The sequence below is a fragment of the Triturus cristatus genome, chromosome 3_2 (assembly GCF_964204655.1).
Source record: "Triturus cristatus chromosome 3_2, aTriCri1.1, whole genome shotgun sequence".
Lineage (NCBI taxonomy): Eukaryota > Metazoa > Chordata > Amphibia > Caudata > Salamandridae > Triturus > Triturus cristatus.
Genome location: NC_140584.1, coordinates 1,114,823,125 through 1,114,842,135, shown reverse-complemented (window position 1 = coordinate 1,114,842,135; position 19,011 = coordinate 1,114,823,125).

Genomic DNA, 19,011 nt, shown 5'->3' with positions numbered 1-19,011 from the left:
CGGCCGTTGCAGACGCACAGTTGGATGCGGTAGGATACTGCAGGCTGCGCTTTTAATTTCTTTTACTTGCACCAAAATGTGTTTTTAAAATATGGGAATGTGACTAATCGCTGTGGGCACTAATGTAAATTTGGAAAATCTTACCTTTTACCTCGCCCCGCACCCCAGTCCGTCGCGGCAAGTGCCGATCGAATGGAGGGTGAATACAGGACATCACACACTTTCCTCACTTCCTGTTCCATCGGCTTCCGGCTGGTGAGTGGGCTAGTGCTTGGGCACGGACAGCCTACTTAACACTATGCCAGGGTGAACACGAAGTGGACGTCTGCGCCCGTCCGCGCCTGGCCCGAGCCTAGGGCCAGAACCCCTGGAGTAGAGGGTGGAAAACTAAGGTGTTTAACATACACAAGTGAGGAGTTATATAAGCTAGATAAGCTAGCGGGCAATCACCACTGCCAACATCTGGACGTAAAGGATGAGATCAAGCAATGTGAGCATTGCAAATTGTCTTTCAGTTTTTTAAGAATAAACAAGCTAGAATCCCAGAACTACCCCATTAATAATAACAAGGGGGTAGTGGCTTTTAGGGCGGTCCTAATAAACTCGAGATCCCTAGTAAAACATAATACGAATATTGCAGAACTGCTAGAAGCACATAAACTTGATCTGGCTTTTATTACAGAGACATGGGCAGATGGGACATTGGACCCGGACATTGCCCTAGCACTACCGGCAGGATATACCGCTACTAGAGCTGATAGAACAGGGAAACGGGGGGGCTTGCGATTTTATGTAGAGAAGAGTTGCAAGTTTGCAGCTCGGTCGTGGGTAGCTCCTCTGACTGCAAATTGTTATGATTACAGATTGCATTCTCAAAGAACTATACATTAAGAGGTCTTCTGCTATAAAGGGCCCCTAGGGCAAAAACCCCTCTGCTACCAATCTTAAGCCCTATCTTACAATCAAGTTTGCTGGGATCAGACTTTACGATTTTAGGGGATTTTAGCTATCATCTAGAGAAATTAACAGACAATAATACCGCAGAACTGATCGATGCTATGTCTGGATTTTCCCTGGACCAGATTGTTAAACATGGTACCCATGAGGCCGGACACACGCTGGATGGGATTTTCTCTTCAAACCCTAACCTCGAAATCATAGAGATTATGCCTGTTCCATGGTCAGACCATAAAGCCATCTTATTTTCGATTACTGTGAGTCAAGAGCAGCCAGGTATTTTTAAGAGTCAGAAGCCAGTCATATACCAAGTCTGGTCTAAAATTAATGCCCCGATGTTACAGGAAATACTTCTCAGGACTAAACCTGAACCTGCATCTGACTGGCAGTTGAGAGGATGTCTTCCTGGATAAAGACAGCGGTAAAGATGGTAGTACCTACTAAATGTTTTGTTCCTAAACGGAAAAAGCCATCAGAACCTTGGTTCACAGAAAAACTCAGGCCACAAAAACAAGTATGCAGAAGGGCTGAGAGAAAATGGAGATCCAATTACGACCAAAACTTAAAAAGTGATTATGCCCGAACTTTATCAGATTACAAAAAATTGGTTATAGGGGAAAAGAGTAATTACTTTACTAGAAAAATCAAAGAGGCCAAGAACTCTTGTAAGGAGCTCTTCATGACAATTAAAAAAATAGCAGATCTCCCTGTCAGGAATCAACTGGACAGTAGCTTTGAACTATGTAACAACTTAGGACAGTTTTTTTTATGGACAAAGTCTCTAAAGTGTATGAACTATTGAAGATTAACCATAACACCAAGACCTCATCTAACTATCCTAATCCGGACCCAGCTACACTAAACCCTAAAACGGGTTTCTGTTTTACGGTTCCTTCAGTAGAACAGATTTGTCAGGTAGTAAAAACCATTAGATCCGGAAATCCAACTGACCCATGCCCGCCTAAAATAATGCACCTGTTCCCAGAGATACTTAGCGAACAGCTATATGGCCTGTTGTTCTCTGAGATAATCCAGTCAGGGATCTTCCCAGATGCCTGCAAAATTGCATTTGTCATCCCACTTTAAAAAAAAAGCAATTTGGACCCCAATGAACCCAGCAGCTACCGGCCAATTTCTAGAATACCCTTCCCAGCTAAAGTGCTGGAGAAGCTGATCAACAAACAATTGAAGGATCTAATAGCATCTAGAAATTACTTGGATAAATCACAATATGGGTTTAGGGAACAGCACGGAACTGAAACAGCCTTGGTTATGGCAGCTGAGGGTCTCAGGGGCATTCTGGACGCAGGAGGGAAGGCCGCCCTGATCCTATGAGTTCTATTGGCGGCTTTCGACACTGTGAACCATGAGATCCTCCTGGCCCGTCTGGATGAACTGGGGGTCCAAGACTCTGTTTGTTTGCTGATGTCTTCCTTTTTAAGGGATAGAACCTTTTCAGTTGTTCTGGGAGAATTCGCTTCTAATCCCTTTAGGGCACCATGTGGTGTGCCTCAGGGCTCGGCCCTGAGCCTCACTCTTTTCAACGTTTACGTTGCTCCCCTGGCCTCGATCATCAGAAAGTGTGGGTTCGTACCTTTCTCGTACGCTGATGACACACAAATAGTGGTGTCAGTATCTGGCAACATAGATGAAACGGCAGACCGCTTCAGGGACTGCATGATGCAAGTAAACCAATGGATGCAGTGTAACTGTTTAAAGCTGAACGGCAATAAAACAGAGGTCATGCTTCTGGGCATTAATGCAGATTACTGGTCCCCCAAATGGTGGCCTGATAGTCTGGGCGACTGCCCAATTTGAGTGGGTAAAGTAAAAAATCTTGGATTTATATTCGATGATAAACTGACCTTTAACACCCAGACCAATAATCTGTCTTCTTCCATCTGGAACATACTAAAAATGATCAGAAGAATATGCCCATTTATCCCCCTTGACTCACGGAAAACAGTGGTCACGGCGCTCGCCCTGTCTAGACTGGACTAAGGCAATGCTTTCTATACAGGGATTCAAACCCAATATTTAACCAAGCTGTAACGTCTCCAGAACGCAGCAGCAAGACTAGTGCTAAACATTCCTAGATCCGAATCAGTCTCCCATAGACTGAAGGACCAGCACTGGCAGCCAGTGGACAAAAGGATAAAATTCAAGTCCCTGTGTCTGGCATATAAGGCACTCCATGGCTCAGGACCACAATTTCAGAGAACTCACTTAAAATGGTATGTTCTGCAAAACTCGTTCAAATACCCAAGTTCAAACTGACTAGGTGGGGAGGAAGAAGCTTCCTGCCGAGGACAACCAAGCTATGGAACCTTTTACCTATCAATATAAAAAGTAGCCGTCGCTTCTGGCTTTCAGAAAGGCAGTTAAAACATGGATGTACCCCTGTTAAGCTAGTATTGCATCCCTGCAGTAACCTGAAGTGTATCTTACAGTAGCGCCAAGACGCCTTTGGGCATTCGCGTGCTTTACAAGCTTAAAAAAACAAATTAAAATCCTGGATCGCTGGAGATTGTGAGTGCTACTTCTGCTGGGGCTTCTTGCGGCGGGATTGAGGGCGCGTGAGCCGCACCATCTGGCCCGGGCCTTCCCACAGTGCGGGCGCCATTTCTCTAGTCATTGGCACCCGCCGTGACAGCCCACAGTTCCTGGGTCTAGCGACAGGGGCGGCGCGCCTCCCGCAACTCCCCGCCGCTTGTTGTCCTTTGCTGGTGAGGCCCCAGGATCCCCCCAACTCTCTGCCACAGCTGCCAGTTGCTGTTCTGCCGCTCACTGGCCTCTGCCTCTCACCTGCCTGCTTCAACTCCTCGGCTTGCGGCCGGCCTTTGCGGCTGCCTCCCACCTGGTGCCTGGCCTCCTGACCCCACCCGCTGCAAATCCCTTGCTGCTAATCTACGCCGGGTGCAGTGCTCTGCAGGCATTACGACCTTCCCGCTGTGCCCTACTATGACTGGTGTTTCTTACTGTGTGGGCCCCTCGGCCATCTGATTCCAGCCTCAGCAGCATACTGCCCTTCATGCTCCTAAAGCCACCCCTGGTGCCCGCCTGCCACTTGACGCTCAACACCCAGGGTGGGCGCTGCCTCTGTGGGGGTCCCGTGGCGGGGTCTGGGGTTTGCACGCCATAGAGCGGGCCTCTCTGTTTGTCACATCCCCTGCTGGGACATCCCCGCTGTGTCCTCGCTAGATGGCTCCACTAGGCTGGACCCGCGCCAGAGGCTGCATGCCCCTGTACCCACCTGCTGCTGCCACCCCCGCGGTTTTGCCTTCCTCTTTGCTGCCTACACCCAGAGGAACAAGCCCGAGGCCATCTCACGCTGGGCGGCATCTGACTCCTGAATTTCCAGCATCTCTTCATTGGCCCAACGACGACATCGCGCCACCCTCCTCAATACCCTCAGATGGGCCCCCTGGACTTGTTGGGCACCTACTATCCTGTGCCATTGTGAGGGGTGCGACTTCCAAGGCTCTCTCCGCTAGGGCTGCTATGTCGGCTGTTGTTCTCCACTGACCCCGGCACCACTGCTGCCTGCTGGTTGATCCCACCCAGGAGTTGATGTCCTGCGGCCGCCTCCTCTCAGCAGTCCTCTCGTGGGCCCGACGATCACCTGCCTCAGCCTGCCATTACTGGGGGTGTTGTTTGCAGCTCTTCTAATAGCCCTGCATCTGGCCTGGCCGTTGACCGGCCACTGTACACCTGCAACACTGCCTGTAGGCCCGGAATTCTCGCTCCATCCTCTCAGCCAACCCTGGGCGCTGTCGCCTTCTCCTCTCGCTGCTGCCTCCCCTCCGCTACTTGGCTGTGCCTCCCACCTGCTTCTGCCGGCCATGGGGAGAACCGACCGTAAACAACCTAAGATCGCCTTCGACCAGCGCCGTCTGACACATCAGGAGGGCGCTATCACTGATGAGGCGACCGCGCTGCCTTAACAGAGAGGGCCCCAACACGTGAGGATGATCTTAAGGCCATCATGTTGGACGTCAAATCCACAGTCACGGGCATAGCAACCCAGCTTGATCAGTTGTCAGCCCGTCTGGACGCAGTCAAGGCCCGAGTCAATTCCCATGACGCACGCCTTCAGCATGTTGAAACTTGGGTCTGAGGATGCCGCCACTCAAGATCTCCAAAAATTGCTACAGATGGACAGGATACTTGAGCTCATCCGGAACAAAAATGAGGATTTGGAGGCGCGCTCCCGCAGGAGCAACCTCCGCATCACGGGATTGCCTGAATCCACCAAAATCTCTCGAATGGAGGACTTTGTGGAACAGCTCATTCGGGAACTCTTTGGCAACATCCTCTCCCCAGTCTTCATTGTGGAGCGAGCTCACCACTCCCTCGGCCCTCGTTCCGGCCCTGGATTGCCGGCTCACCCCATCATTGCCAAAATCCTGAACTTCAGAGACCGTGACGCCATTCTTCGTGCGGCCAGGAAGAAGTGCAAAATTCTTCACCAGGGCAACTCACTGTCGTTCTACCCTGACTACACTACTGCGGTCCAGGCGGCTCGCCGTGAGTTCCTCCCGGCAAAGCGGATCCTTCAAAAGCATGAGGTTTCCTACTCATGGGCATATCCCGCTAAACTGGGTGTCAGGCAGAGCTCCAATACGCTCATTTTTCCGGATCCTAAGGGAGCTGCAGCCTTTGCAAAGAAGTTGGACAGGTCGCATCGTTCTTCGCCTGCCAACTCTCAGGCCGCCGCGGATGACAACCTCAGTGACAATGACTGAAAGTCTGTAAACTCCTGCTTGTCTGCTGATTGCATTCCATGTTGCTAAGGCTTTTGTTCCAAGTTAGCCGTCCTAGTTATTTCTGCCTCCCAGGGCATATCATTCCATACCTAGGTTCTGGGTTTGGTGTCTTTCACTCCCTGATGTATTTTTCTTGTTGTCTGCTATGACCTACGACTTGGCCACCCTGTCTCTTTGGCAGGGGTGTATGCTGAGCAACGCCATGCCTCCACGGGATAATTCTCTTTCCGGACATAGACTTTTCTCTTCCCAGTTGTTGGTTCCCGGGGTGGGAATGGGTGGTTTCTCAGCCTGATTGGGGGGTTGGAGTGAGTACTGGGGTGGGGGGTTTTCTGGGTTTGTTTGACTGGGGGGTGGTGCAGGTGGCTGGTTTGGGGGTCCCTGGTGTTTGTTGCCTCCCTCTGAGGCTATATTGTTATTTTTTGCACAGTTTTACGCACCCTGCCTCTTCATGACACGTCACTCCATTTGTGCAGGTTTTTCCTCTGCACCCCTCAGGTTCAACGTCATGTTTCCTCAATGCACCTTTATTGTCCACACTCCCACTGGGTGGGTTGTGCTGTTTGAATTGGCGCCCCCTATGAGGCTTCGAATGTAATTTGGACTATGTTATCTAATTTCGCTTCCAAGGTTATTGCACTGGTCTTCTTCCTCCACCATTCACGGCACCGCTACACACATCTGCATGAAGTGGTTCCCTCCCTCACCACTTTCCTTGACACTACTTCCCTTGACACAGCATCATGACAGACACTACCCTCTGGTCCTGGAACGTCCGTGGAGGTAACAAACACCAAAAGGCACACCTGGTCCATGCCCACCTCACTCAGCATAAGGTGGACATTTGTTTTCTACAGGAGACCCACCTGTTGCCTGCTACTTCCCCCAGACTTCTTTCTCGACACTGGGGTGAAATTCACTCCTCCTTCTATTCTAATTACTCTCGAGGGGTGTCCATCCTGTTACGCAAAGGACTCCCGTGGCAGACTTCCCAGGTGGTTTTTGACCCTGGGGGGTGTTTTGTGCACCTTCATGGCACCCTGTAGGCCCAGCCCCTGACACTCGCTGCTCTGTACGGTCCCAACAATGATGACCCAGAATTCTTCATGCAAGTGTGGCACCACATTTCAGCCCTCGGCCCTGCAGCGCTCCTCTGGGGGGGTGATTTTAATGTAACACTGTCCACCACCCTAGACAGGTCTGGCCCGCATGTCTCTCACCCACGCACAGCTGCACTCCTCAGCTCCATTTTCACTGACAACTCCCTATACGATGCATGGTGCCACATTTGCCCCGATATGCGCGAGGGCACTTGTGTCACTGGCTCCTGCAATGGTTGGTCCCCCTGGACCTTTGGATCACCACTCCGGACGCCCTTGCATGGCTCACCACATGGCGCGCACACTCTCAGATCATGCTCCTGTTCGCTTATGGCTATGCCTCCCTCATTTCCCCTGCCGTGCTTTCTTCTGGCTGCTTTCCCCTAGTGCGCTGCGCGACTTGGTCTTCTGTGATGAGATACAAACCACAATCACAAATTATTTCGAGCTTAACAAGGGTTCCGTCGACTCCCCCTCCATGCTCTGGGAGGGTTTTAAAGCCGCTATTCGTGGGGAATGTATTTCCAAATAGTCGGGTGTCCTACGCTCTATCCGCGGTACTCTTCACAAATTGGAAATGGAGATTAAGGACCTTGACTATTCTCAATCCCGGGACCCCAATCCCGACATGCTTGCCCAGATCCGTGGGAAACTCACTGACTTTGAAGATGAGGCCAACAGAGAACTTGCATTTCTCAGTCGGGAGGCACGGGCGTGCTGTTTTGGTGGAAGTGATCGCCCTGGTAAACCTCCTCAGACTGCATCCTTTATCACCACCCTCCAGGATGGTGACCCTGCTCGAACAACCTTCCCTGAGGAAATTAACCCCGTGGGGGGGTGGCGGCGGCGGCAGCGGCAGCCCAGCTCGTCATGAGGCACAGTTGAGCACTCCATCCACTGATTGATTCTCCCGCACAGGCGGGGAATCAATTGCACGTGGGATGGCCGCGGCCGTTATGACGAGCCCAGCTCGTCATGAGCACAGCTCCACTGTGCCTCATGATAAGCTGAGCTCGTCATGAGCATGGAAGCAGTTAAAACGCGATTTACTGCATTCTACACACAACTTTACACGGGCGGATCTGTGCCTCCGCATGAGGTTGTTGACCAATATTTTGACACCCTTCAACTCCTTTGGCTCTGCAATCCCCACCAGGAATTCCTTGACAAGCTCTTCTCTAAAGAAGATATCCAAGCTGCGATTAATGGCATGCCCGGTGAAAAGGCCCCCGGCTCGGCCGGCCTGCCGGCCTACTTCAGTAAGGCCTTCACCCCTATTTTGGTCCCCCACTTAGCCGCCATGCATAATGAGTCCTTTGAGACAGGCCAGTTAACCCCATCGCTCCGCGAGGTTTTATTCACTTTGCTTCTAAAGACGGACAAACCACCTGAGCTGCAGGATTCCTATCGCCACTTGTCACTCATTAATACGGACAATAACATTTTCACCAAACTACTCGCCTCCCGCCTTCTTCCCCTCATGCTGCTCATTGCCCGCCCAGACCAGCCCGGTTTCATCTCCCGATCGACCTCCCACAACCTCAGAACCATCTGCTCCGTCCTCCATCAAATAAACCCAGTGCTCCCGGCAGTGGCCACCATGCTCGACACCACCAAAGCCTTCGATACCTTAGAGTTGCCCTTCCTGTTTTATCTCCTCCCCCGCTTGGGCTTCAGCCCGGTCTTTCTACGTAAAGTGTTACTCCTCTACACCCTTCCTACCGCCCGTCTCCGAATTAACGGCCAAATATCTGAGCCCATTTCCATCGGGCATGGTACTTGGCAGGGGTGTCCGCTGTCACCCGTACTTTTCGCCATCGCAATTGAAACCCTTGCGGCTCAACTTCGCCAACATCATACCCAGAGAGGCATCGGCTTTACAGATCACGTTCTACTAGTTTTCATGTACGCGGACAATGTTACTCTTTACATCACCAACCCTCAGGAGAACCTCAGCCCACTGGTTTGTGAGGTGATACACTTTGGCGGTTACTCTGGCATCCAGGTGAACTGGAACAAGTCCGTGCTGTTTCCCCTCACCAATGCCACGGTTCCCTTCGACCCGGACTATCCCTTTGTGTGGGCGTTAGAGCCTTCTAGATACTTAGGCATCTGGTTGAGTAGTGACATAGATGAACTTTGGAGGGCTAAATTTGGTCGCACAGTGGACTGGTTTGAGTCCAAGATCCAACTCTGGAGCCGCTTGCCTCTTTTTTTAGCCGGTCTCATAGCCATTGCCAAAATGGTGGTGCTCCAAAAGTTTTAAAATGTATTAGTCAATATCCCCATCCCTCTCACCGCCCACTTTTTCTGAAAATTTTTCTCTTTGCTAATCACTCTGATCTGGGCCGGTGGGCAACCTAGGATCGAATATAATATTCTGATCCTCCCGATGTCGTGCGGTGGGCTTGGCGCCCCGGATTTTGAAATCTATGCCCTTAGTGCCCAGGACAGTTTTCTTCACTTCTGGCTTCACCCCACTCCGTTCCAGCCTCACATCACGGTGGAGGCTGACCTAGCTACCCCGTGGCCGCTCACGACTGCTTTAATTGCTCCAGCGAAACCCCCACGTACTGAGATTGATACGGTTGAGACCTCACGCTGGGCCTGGGAAGGGATCCATAAATTTTCAGGTTCTGACAGGCTTTCTGCGGACACGATGCCAATCACTCATCACCCGGCTTTCCCTCCTCTCCAGTCTTCTGGGATGGTTAAACGCGCCACTCACCTGGCGCTCTCTACAGTGTCAGATCTCTACCCTGGGAACACATTCTTCTCACTCGCCACTTTCGACTTCCTTTATACGTCCCTCTCCCCTTGGAAACTAGTCACTAAAATCTATGCCCACACACTGGCAGCATCGTCCATTTCCATTGACTGAGCGCGTGCGGCATGGGGTGAGGATCTGGGTGTTGAAATTTCTCAAGCTGACTGGCTCTATTGTTGTAACTAGGCCTGGGCGGTAAATTCCGTTCCGCTCGCGGAATTTGGGTAGTTGTGCATTCCGCGGAGAACACAGAATTGCCCAAAATTCTGCGTTCCGTGGCTTTGCGGAATTTTTTGCTTCTTTGCACTCTCAAAATGCGTGTTCGCGAGATATTTCCCCCCCAGCACACAAACAGCATTCGCGAACAGGAAAAAAGTATTGCGAACATGCAATTCCACGTGTTCGCGGAATTTCTGTGTGCTCGCGGAGATTTTTTACCGTTTCGCGAAGTTTGGGTTGCACGGCTATGCAAATTCCGCCCACCCTTAGTTGTAACCAGATTAAACGTCCCTCCCCAAATTACCGTCTGCGCCTTATCCACTTTAAATATTTACATAGGCTCTATCGGACCCCTGCCCAACATCACAAGATGGGACCCATTGCCAACGATAGATGCCTGCGCTGGTCTGCGCCTGCGGCTGACTTCTCCCACCTCGCCTGGTGTGCCCCCAGGTCTCCACATACTGGCGCAAAGTCTGCGCTGCTATTTCTGAGATCACCTCGTCGCTGGTCCAACCCGACCCTCCGCTTTGCCTCTTAGGCTTCGTTACATTTTGTCCAGATGTCTCCCGCAGATTGATTGCCATGTTGCTGGTCCTCCGGCGGCGAAGGGTCTCCATGAGTTGGGTCGCAGGCCCGCACCTAAAGTAGCCCTTTGGCCGGAGGATGCATCACGTTGACAGACTCTCCTGTCCGAATTCTGGGACCTTCTGCCAGCCAGATCCCGCCGACTTGGTATATTGGGTCCACTCGTGTCCTACCTTTTGAGTCACAATTCCCAGCGTCCGCCGACCTCTTCAGCGCTCCCTGGCAGCGCTCTGCCCACGGCGGCTGCTGTTGAAGGTCAATGAGTAGCTTCCTTTCCGCTCTAACTCCCCTCTGCTCCATCAGCCTCCCCTCTCTACTCATGGTGCCTCTTTCTGTGGTTCTCTTCACTGTTCCAGCTTTTCCATGATATTTTTCCTTGGAATTGATTTTAAGTGTTACGTGTACGAGGTAACCTTCGCTGTACCTTATTGTATAACTGTGCATGATGATTTGACACGGTGCAATCTTGTAACTTTGCTGTGCACAAATAAAAAAAAAAAAATATGTACTCAAAAGTATGCCACTGTACCCCCTTTCTTATCATAATAGTAGCACCTCTTGTATAGGTAGAGAACACAGAAAAACGTGGATGCATCACGTTGACAGACTCTCCTGTCCGAATTCTGGGACCTTCTGCCAGCCAGATCCCGCCGACTTGGTATATTGGGTCCACTCGTGTCCTACCTTTTGAGTCACAATTCCCAGCGTCCGCCGACCTCTTCAGCGCTCCCTGGCAGCGCTCTGCCCACGGCGGCTGCTGTTGAAGGTCAATGAGTAGCTTCCTTTCCGCTCTAACTCCCCTCTGCTCCATCAGCCTCCCCTCTCTACTCATGGTGCCTCTTTCTGTGGTTCTCTTCACTGTTCCAGCTTTTCCATGATATTTTTCCTTGGTATTGATTTTAAGTGTTACGTGTACGAGGTAACCTTCGCTGTACCTTATTGTATAACTGTGCATGATGATTTGACACGGTGCAATCTTGTAACTTTGCTGTGCACAAATAAAAAAAAAAAAATATGTACTCAAAAGTATGCCACTGTACCCCCTTTCTTATCATAATAGTAGCACCTCTTGTATAGGTAGAGAACACAGAAAAACGTGGATGCATCACGTTGACAGACTCTCCTGTCCGAATTCTGGGACCTTCTGCCAGCCAGATCCCGTCGACTTGGTATATTGGGTCCACTCGTGTCCTACCTTTTGAGTCACAATTCCCAGCGTCCGCCGACCTCTTCAGCGCTCCCTGGCAGCGCTCTGCCCACGGCGGCTGCTGTTGAAGGTCAATGAGTAGCTTCCTTTCCGCTCTAACTCCCCTCTGCTCCATCAGCCTCCCCTCTCTACTCATGGTGCCTCTTTCTGTGGTTCTCTTCACTGTTCCAGCTTTTCCATGATATTTTTCCTTGGTATTGATTTTAAGTGTTACGTGTACGAGGTAACCTTCGCTGTACCTTATTGTATAACTGTGCATGATGATTTGACACGGTGCAATCTTGTAACTTTGCTGTGCACAAATAAAAAAAAATATATATGTACTCAAAAGTATGCCACTGTACCCCCTTTCTTATCATAATAGTACCACCTCTTGTATAGGTAGAGAACACAGAAAAACGTGCCTCCCCAATCCTACCAGCATTCTGTGAAATGCAACCCATGTAACAGACCATTATCAACTTTTGTCTCATAAAATAGGCGAGAATCTGTCTCATTTCATGTAGGTCATTTAAACTACTGCTAATATTCCAGGTCATCAGGGCCACCTCCACCATCTTCAAGATCACCTCAGTACACATGCACCCCTTCCCCTCAGAACCGGATGAGAACGTATCATAACACAGAAAGCATAACCAATATGGATCTCAGCTTTTTGTCTGGGACAAATGCGTGCAAAGTAAAAACACAGACACTTCCTCCACTGCCCACTTTAATACACCTTACCCGTTGAAGAAACCCCCCCTCATATCCTTTATCTAGCAGTCTCAGATCTAACAGAATCATGGGCCATAGAACTCCAAGTGGGATCAAACCCTAGATAGCACAGAGAGCCAGGTGGATGTCCCTTTCAGCTAAAAGGCAGCAGCCTACCGGACTTCTGGTTATATTAATTCAATATACATCATCTCAAAAGAGTGCCACCCAAGTAAATTATAATTTAATACAATACCTATTCTGTACTGTTGTCACACTTGTAATTTTGACATATTCTTCATGAGAGAACTAGTTGTTCCAGAAAGATATCAGTGTTCTCTTAGTTATTGTCACTTAATGGGCTACCCGGATCTCCAGCAGCCCAGGCCTGTCTTCAGTGGCCTTTTGCTCATGTTTACGCCAGAACTGGAGAAGTAAAAAGATGGACTCTGCCCCTGACAGTTTCTTGCAGCTTGGCCAGGTAAATGAGGGCATATGGTAATGGAGCCTACATCAGTAGTTGTTTGGCAGGAAGAAATTCCCTACCAGTACCCTGGACCACCAAAGTTAAATCCAGATATATGTAGATTTTGTTACTTTGATGGTGTACCTCTCCCTTCTCTCTGGCAAGTCATAAATTATAATATAGTATCACGATCTCTGAAGTGCAGTAAGCAAGCTATGATTGGGTGCGCAGGTGCACTGGGCCGAGGTCTAACGCAATGTCATCGGTGCATGCATTCACGTGAGAACATGTTTGTCAAGTGATGGCCAAAAAGGGATTTGAGTACGTTTTTCACATATTTCCCTGACTTCTCTATGGCGGTGGACTCAGATAGACAAAGAATTCTGAAATTGTTTCTCCAGGAGTGTGCTTCCAGATTTTCGTTGTTGGCCTTGACGGCCTCAACAACTGTCTTGATTCTCAAGAGCTGCTCAGCGCGCGATGTTTCACCATTCTCAAAGTCAGAGTCCTGCATTCAAGTTGATCTAACCACTCACTGTGCTTGTCAAGTTATTCACCCATATGATCCAGGCGGGTAGCAAAAGTGTAAATATTTGAATCTATAGTTTGCAGACTTGTCTCATTACAGTGAGGAAGGTTTTTATGTTAGACTCTGCTCACTTTTTGCACAGATCTCTATTCAGAGAATGTTCCATGCTAGCATCTGTACTGATTGGCTGCAGGGTCTCTTCCTTCCAAAGTGTACCTTAGCCTCAAAGTGTATCCCCCTTCAGGAGGGGAGCCAGGAATTCTGCGAGTCAATATTCTTCATTGGCTCAACTAGTAATAGTGTATCCCATGGCAGATCAATGGGTCCTGCCTCACCCCAAGCCAAGGAGTGGATCATAAGCAGACCCAGACCGGTCTAGCACCACAAGAAGTTTGTTTGTCCAAAGACTTTTCTGATCCCACTGAACACAGATGGATATCCTATAGGACAGGGAGTGTGGGGCACCCTCAGAAGGCAGCATTAGCATTGCAGCAAGAGGTACAACCTACATTGTTTAGCAACTCAGAGAGGGGAGGCAGGGCAGGCAGGATCTCCATGTAGAAGAAAAGGTTTTTTTTACTGCAGTCAAGCCCCTTTTATCACACACCATTATTTACTGCACTGTCATCTGGGGACTTCCCATTCTGAAAACTTCCCCATTTTCACCCTCTGAAAAGCTTTTAAAGTTTCCTGTTTTATTTTTGCATTCTCAGTCCAAAGTTATCAGTACACTGAAAGATAATTGCCATTTTTCTTGCAGACATTATCTGCAAGGTTACCCTTTTTCAGATGTTTCTAAGCACAATAGCAAATGTACACAGAATTGTTCTCTGCGTGTTTCACGTTTGTGAGATATATTGCCACAAAATTTGCAGTTTTGTTAAAAACGTGGAAACTTTAAATATTTACAAATTTGTAGTTTACCCATATACCTTTTTGATGGGCGTAAAGAAAAACAAGCATTGGCATAGCCAATAGGTCTCGCCTTTGGGACCTTATAAGTGTTTAGCCATGCAGTAAATTATTATTTGTGTTGTGCCGCCAGGGATTGAAGAGCTATACAATTGCTACATACTAGGTTATGGCAGCGCTGATGTAGGCCATCACTAACGCATCCCGATTGTGAAAGCAAACACATGATTTTGATTAAAAGAGGGTACTCTCTCAACCACACCCTCCGTCAGACCAAGGCCATTGTTCTGCACCTGAGTATGTGGTGGGCAGCTGTGGTCAGTAAGGTATCACAGGGGCAGACGGTGGTATTGCATTCCATAATATATTTATATCCCAAGTACAGCAATATATATGGGCACACACTTATACACAAACACAATACATGAATATGCGTGAGCACGATTATCTATCTACACACGCGATCACACACAATGTAATTTCTCACATACTTTCACCTGTATGCAACAGAAATACTGTCACAAACTCTTTAACGGCAATTAATTCCAATCTATTGAATGCGTTTCGAGTGATGACAGATATTAAAGTTACTGGGCCAATCACAATAGGTAACGTCAGCAGACTTCTGACCAATTGCCTCAGACTGATAGTACAGTCCACTTCAAGAAGAGTGGGAAAAGCCCTAAGGAAAAGGCGGGTCTGAAATGATGCACTGAATTCAAAGGGAGCCTTGAAAGGTACCATCTCCGGAAACCAAATAAAGTGGCTGGTGTGCCTTGTGCAATTGCTACATATGTATTGGCCATCATAGAACTACATTAGTAGTGTTGCATGTTGGAGTGGGTTTGGTATCGCTGGTGGGATACTTTTACGATCATCTATTCTATGAGAGAGCATCATTATTAACAGATGGCTCAGATTTCTTCAGTTAACGTCCCTATTCTCCCACATGACTGCAACCTCTCCTGACACAAGGTGTGGGGATGTTCAAAGTTTCATGCCATTGTCCTATGTTTACATCCATGCTGATGCTTCACCTCCCGCAGAAGTGTTGTGGTTGTTATAAAATCAGAGGACCTGTATTGACGTTTCGTTTCTTACAGAAGTTTACACAGCTGTCGCCGGTGTCATAACTGAGTTTTAGTCAGTGCCTTGTTGCTTCCCATCTCCCTTCTTGGTGAAAGGCGGCATGCCAAACTGGGATCACAGGTTTGCACCATACCATGGTGCTTGATAGTGCTGGCTCCTCCTCCTATGGCTCCAGTTGCACTGGTTGTTATGGCTGGGCACTGGGCAGTGGCAACGGGCATGCGAGGGGTCTCGGCATTGAGTCTCCCCATATGTAAGTCATTTGTTTTGTTTGGCCGAGACAATTGAGATAATATTTATTTATTGTTATTTAAAGAATACATGAATGCCGTCTGTGTTTATAATTAAAAAATACATGAATGCAGTCTGTGTTTAAAAAAAAAATAATGCCGTCAGCAGAGCATGTTTGTGTATACAGCACGAAAGTGAAAGTGATCGCGAGACAGGCAAGAAAGTGGAAGCAACCGCACGGCCAAGCTAATTAGAAACAGATGGCCCCTGCGCGCTGCTGCTCGCTCCTTGAAGGTGGAGGCCACCACATGCACGAGTGTTAGAAAAGTGCAGACCGATTCCAAAAGTCATCTCCTAGTTAAGCGCATGCACGCTGCGCTAGGCTCGACCTAAAAAGTAGCTGTACCCCGCACCCTAAACAAAAGGGTTTAATCCCTTTCAGATAAGGTTTCAGACCTCTCAAGACATCTGTGTTGCGTAAAACATCCATGGTCTACATTTGTGTGCTCTGAAGGGCCAGAGGTTGTAGAAATTGGGGAATTCAATGAGAAGGAATTCAAGAGACAGAGTCCAGCTCTGTGAAGAGTCTATCTCCTTTGCTTTTCTGTTTGTTTCTGTCTAACTCTAGTAGATAGGTTTCTGGATAATTCTAGTTGTATTGTAAGTTAGTGCTGACTAAAACCACAGTCCCATACCTTACAGCTTCTGTATTCAGTCCAATGTGTCTTTTTGGGATGCCATCTGCGTGTGGCCACGCCTTCTGTAATTTATTTATTTATTTATGCGTTTTATATAGCGCAAACTTTACCGGAAGGTGTCGGAGGTGTTAGTCTCTCCATCCTAGACAATACACTGCTTAGTCTACCTGAGGCGTACGGTGGTTGAATCTTCTATGACTTGTTAAAGATCTTAGCGGCAGATTTAAAAGCCATTGCAACACATTTGCACCGCTTTTGCATCACTTTTGGGAAGCAGTGGCGGAGTAAACAATGCAGCCAATTTACAACGTGACGCATCTCGGGAAATGCGTCATGTTGTAATAGCCCTGCTTCATATTATACCTGCGTCTGGTGTAATGTATGTAGGGTGGGCGTTCCCACACATGAAAGCATTGTAAAAGTGACGCAGGGAAATCTACAAGATTTCACTGCGCCACTTCTAGGATGCCACTTCATCAAAACCTTATGCCTGCTTGAGGCAGGCGTAAGGAGTGACGCAGTACAATAAGATAGCCCTCAACATGCATTGCTGGAGTTACGCAGTCCTTGTGACACAACCCCAGCAAATGCGTAACATTTGAGCCAACAGATGCGTCAGAAATGTCAATCCTTGCTCCACTGTGCACCATATTGTAAATACGGCGTATCCATTGTGGTGCAAGGGTATCGCATTCTGGTGCAGGGAAATTGACGCATCTCTACAGAAGCATCAGTTTCTTTACATCTACACCAAAGACTGCAGTGTAAGTTACTGTTTTATAGGTCACTTCAGGGATGTTGATTTAACAGAAGGCCACTGAACTGTAAGTTACATCTCATACACTTTGACTTCAAAGACATCATAGGAATTAACATTATATGATCTTTCACACAATTTCATATAAAAAGTGATGTCACTTGAGAATGTACTCTGATGGTATCCCAGGAAGTACACACCTGAAGTTAGGTTATACAGTAGTTATAATAGCAGTAAAATTCCAGATTAACTTTCATATGTATTTTGACTTGGATTTCATCATGGGGTGTCAGGGGTACAGGTACCACCATAGTATATCCAGGGAAGTCATATGCAATTACAGCTTACAGTTTGGGGACCGCCTCAAGGCCCGCTGCAGTTGAGAGAAACCAAGAAACCCCCCCCAGTGCCACATTAGAGAACCTCCATCTACAGGCTAGGCAAAGAAATGGCCCAAGACAATCAGATTCTGGGTATATTTACAAGGACATTGCACTGCAAGAACACCACGTTTAATGACGGTCCTGTGGCGCAATGCCCTGCTCCATATTTAGAAGGTGGCGTTCAGCCACTTAACATGGCTTAATGCCACCTTGTAAATATTCCCCATACCACAGCAGTCCGCTGCGGCAAAGGGGCGGGCAACAACCCTTTGGTTTTTGGTGCTGTTCCCTATTTACAAGCCTAGCCTTAATATGGGGCAGCACAAAAATTAAGACCAGGAAAACCTCGTCTTAAACAGGCGCAATGAGGAGAAATTATTAATTTCTCCTTGTATCCCCTGTTTCTATGTGTGCTGCATTCTGCAGCACATATAGAAACAGCAAAACCCCATTAGTGATTGTTCATGTGCAGGAAGGTGTCCCTACCTGCACATAAACAATCATTAAAAAATGACGTTTTGCAACTTCTATATGTGCTGCATTCTGCAGCAAACATAGAAGTTACAAATCGCCATTATTGATTGTGACTGCACATGAACAATCATTCCCTGTAACACATGCACCATTTCACTATGGTGCAAGGGTGCCTGTTAAGCAGCTACATTTAGTGCCAGTGCTAGGGGAAACGCAGGGGTGCACTGCATTCTTGTAAATACGGTGCATCCCTGCATTTTGAAACTGTCGGAGCGCTGCACTAGCAATCTTGGCTTAACACCCGCTCTGGCAGTTGCTTGTGAATATCCTCCTTAGTGTTTAAGAAGCCAGTTCTCAAGCCTTATTCATTACACCACAAGACAGCATTAACAACTTTTGATTAACATCATACATTGTACATACATTTACAAAATAGAAAAGAGTTGAGACAAACTTCTATACATTGGAATCGTCTGACCATGTTGAAGTCATGTTTAGTCACCACGGAGACCCTTAGAGCACCAGCAAATTGACTAGGCAGCCCGAGTGCTAGCCCTCGGGTCCCCCAGATATATATCTTTATAAGGCAAACTCCCCTGCTCCCTCGGAAAGAGAGGAACCAAAGGCCAGTAAGTCAGCTGAGCTCCTTAAAAATCCATGCCAGAGCAACAAACATAGAGATCACCCTGGCACCCAATGGGATATGGGATTTGGCAACCGGGCCTGGTCTTAGTCCCCTGGCACCAGCCCCAATTCCCCACAATCCCCAGGGCAGTGCCATAAAGGTACCTGGTGAGCCAAGGGCAATCAATGTAGTGAACATCCCTGGCCCTGCCTTACAGACAGTAGTACTTCTGCACCCACCTGATCAAAGGTTTAACGCCAAATGTACTCAGCATTCACGAGCCATCTTGTTCTAGAGTTCAAGGTGTCAGCTAGCTTTGTGGCCAAACCTGCCTCCATCTCTGCCACCGGCCATGTTGGTTAACTGACCATCCGGGACTCTCCCACATGTCTAACCCCCTGTTGATGAGAGAAATGTGGAACTGCCAAGGCCATCAAGGATTGCACAAACAATTCATTGCTCTGAGTGGATAGGTGTACACCATCCTTGTGAAAGAAAACATAGGAGCCATGTGTGCAGGGAAGCAGGTCGCATTGGTGGCCAGCAG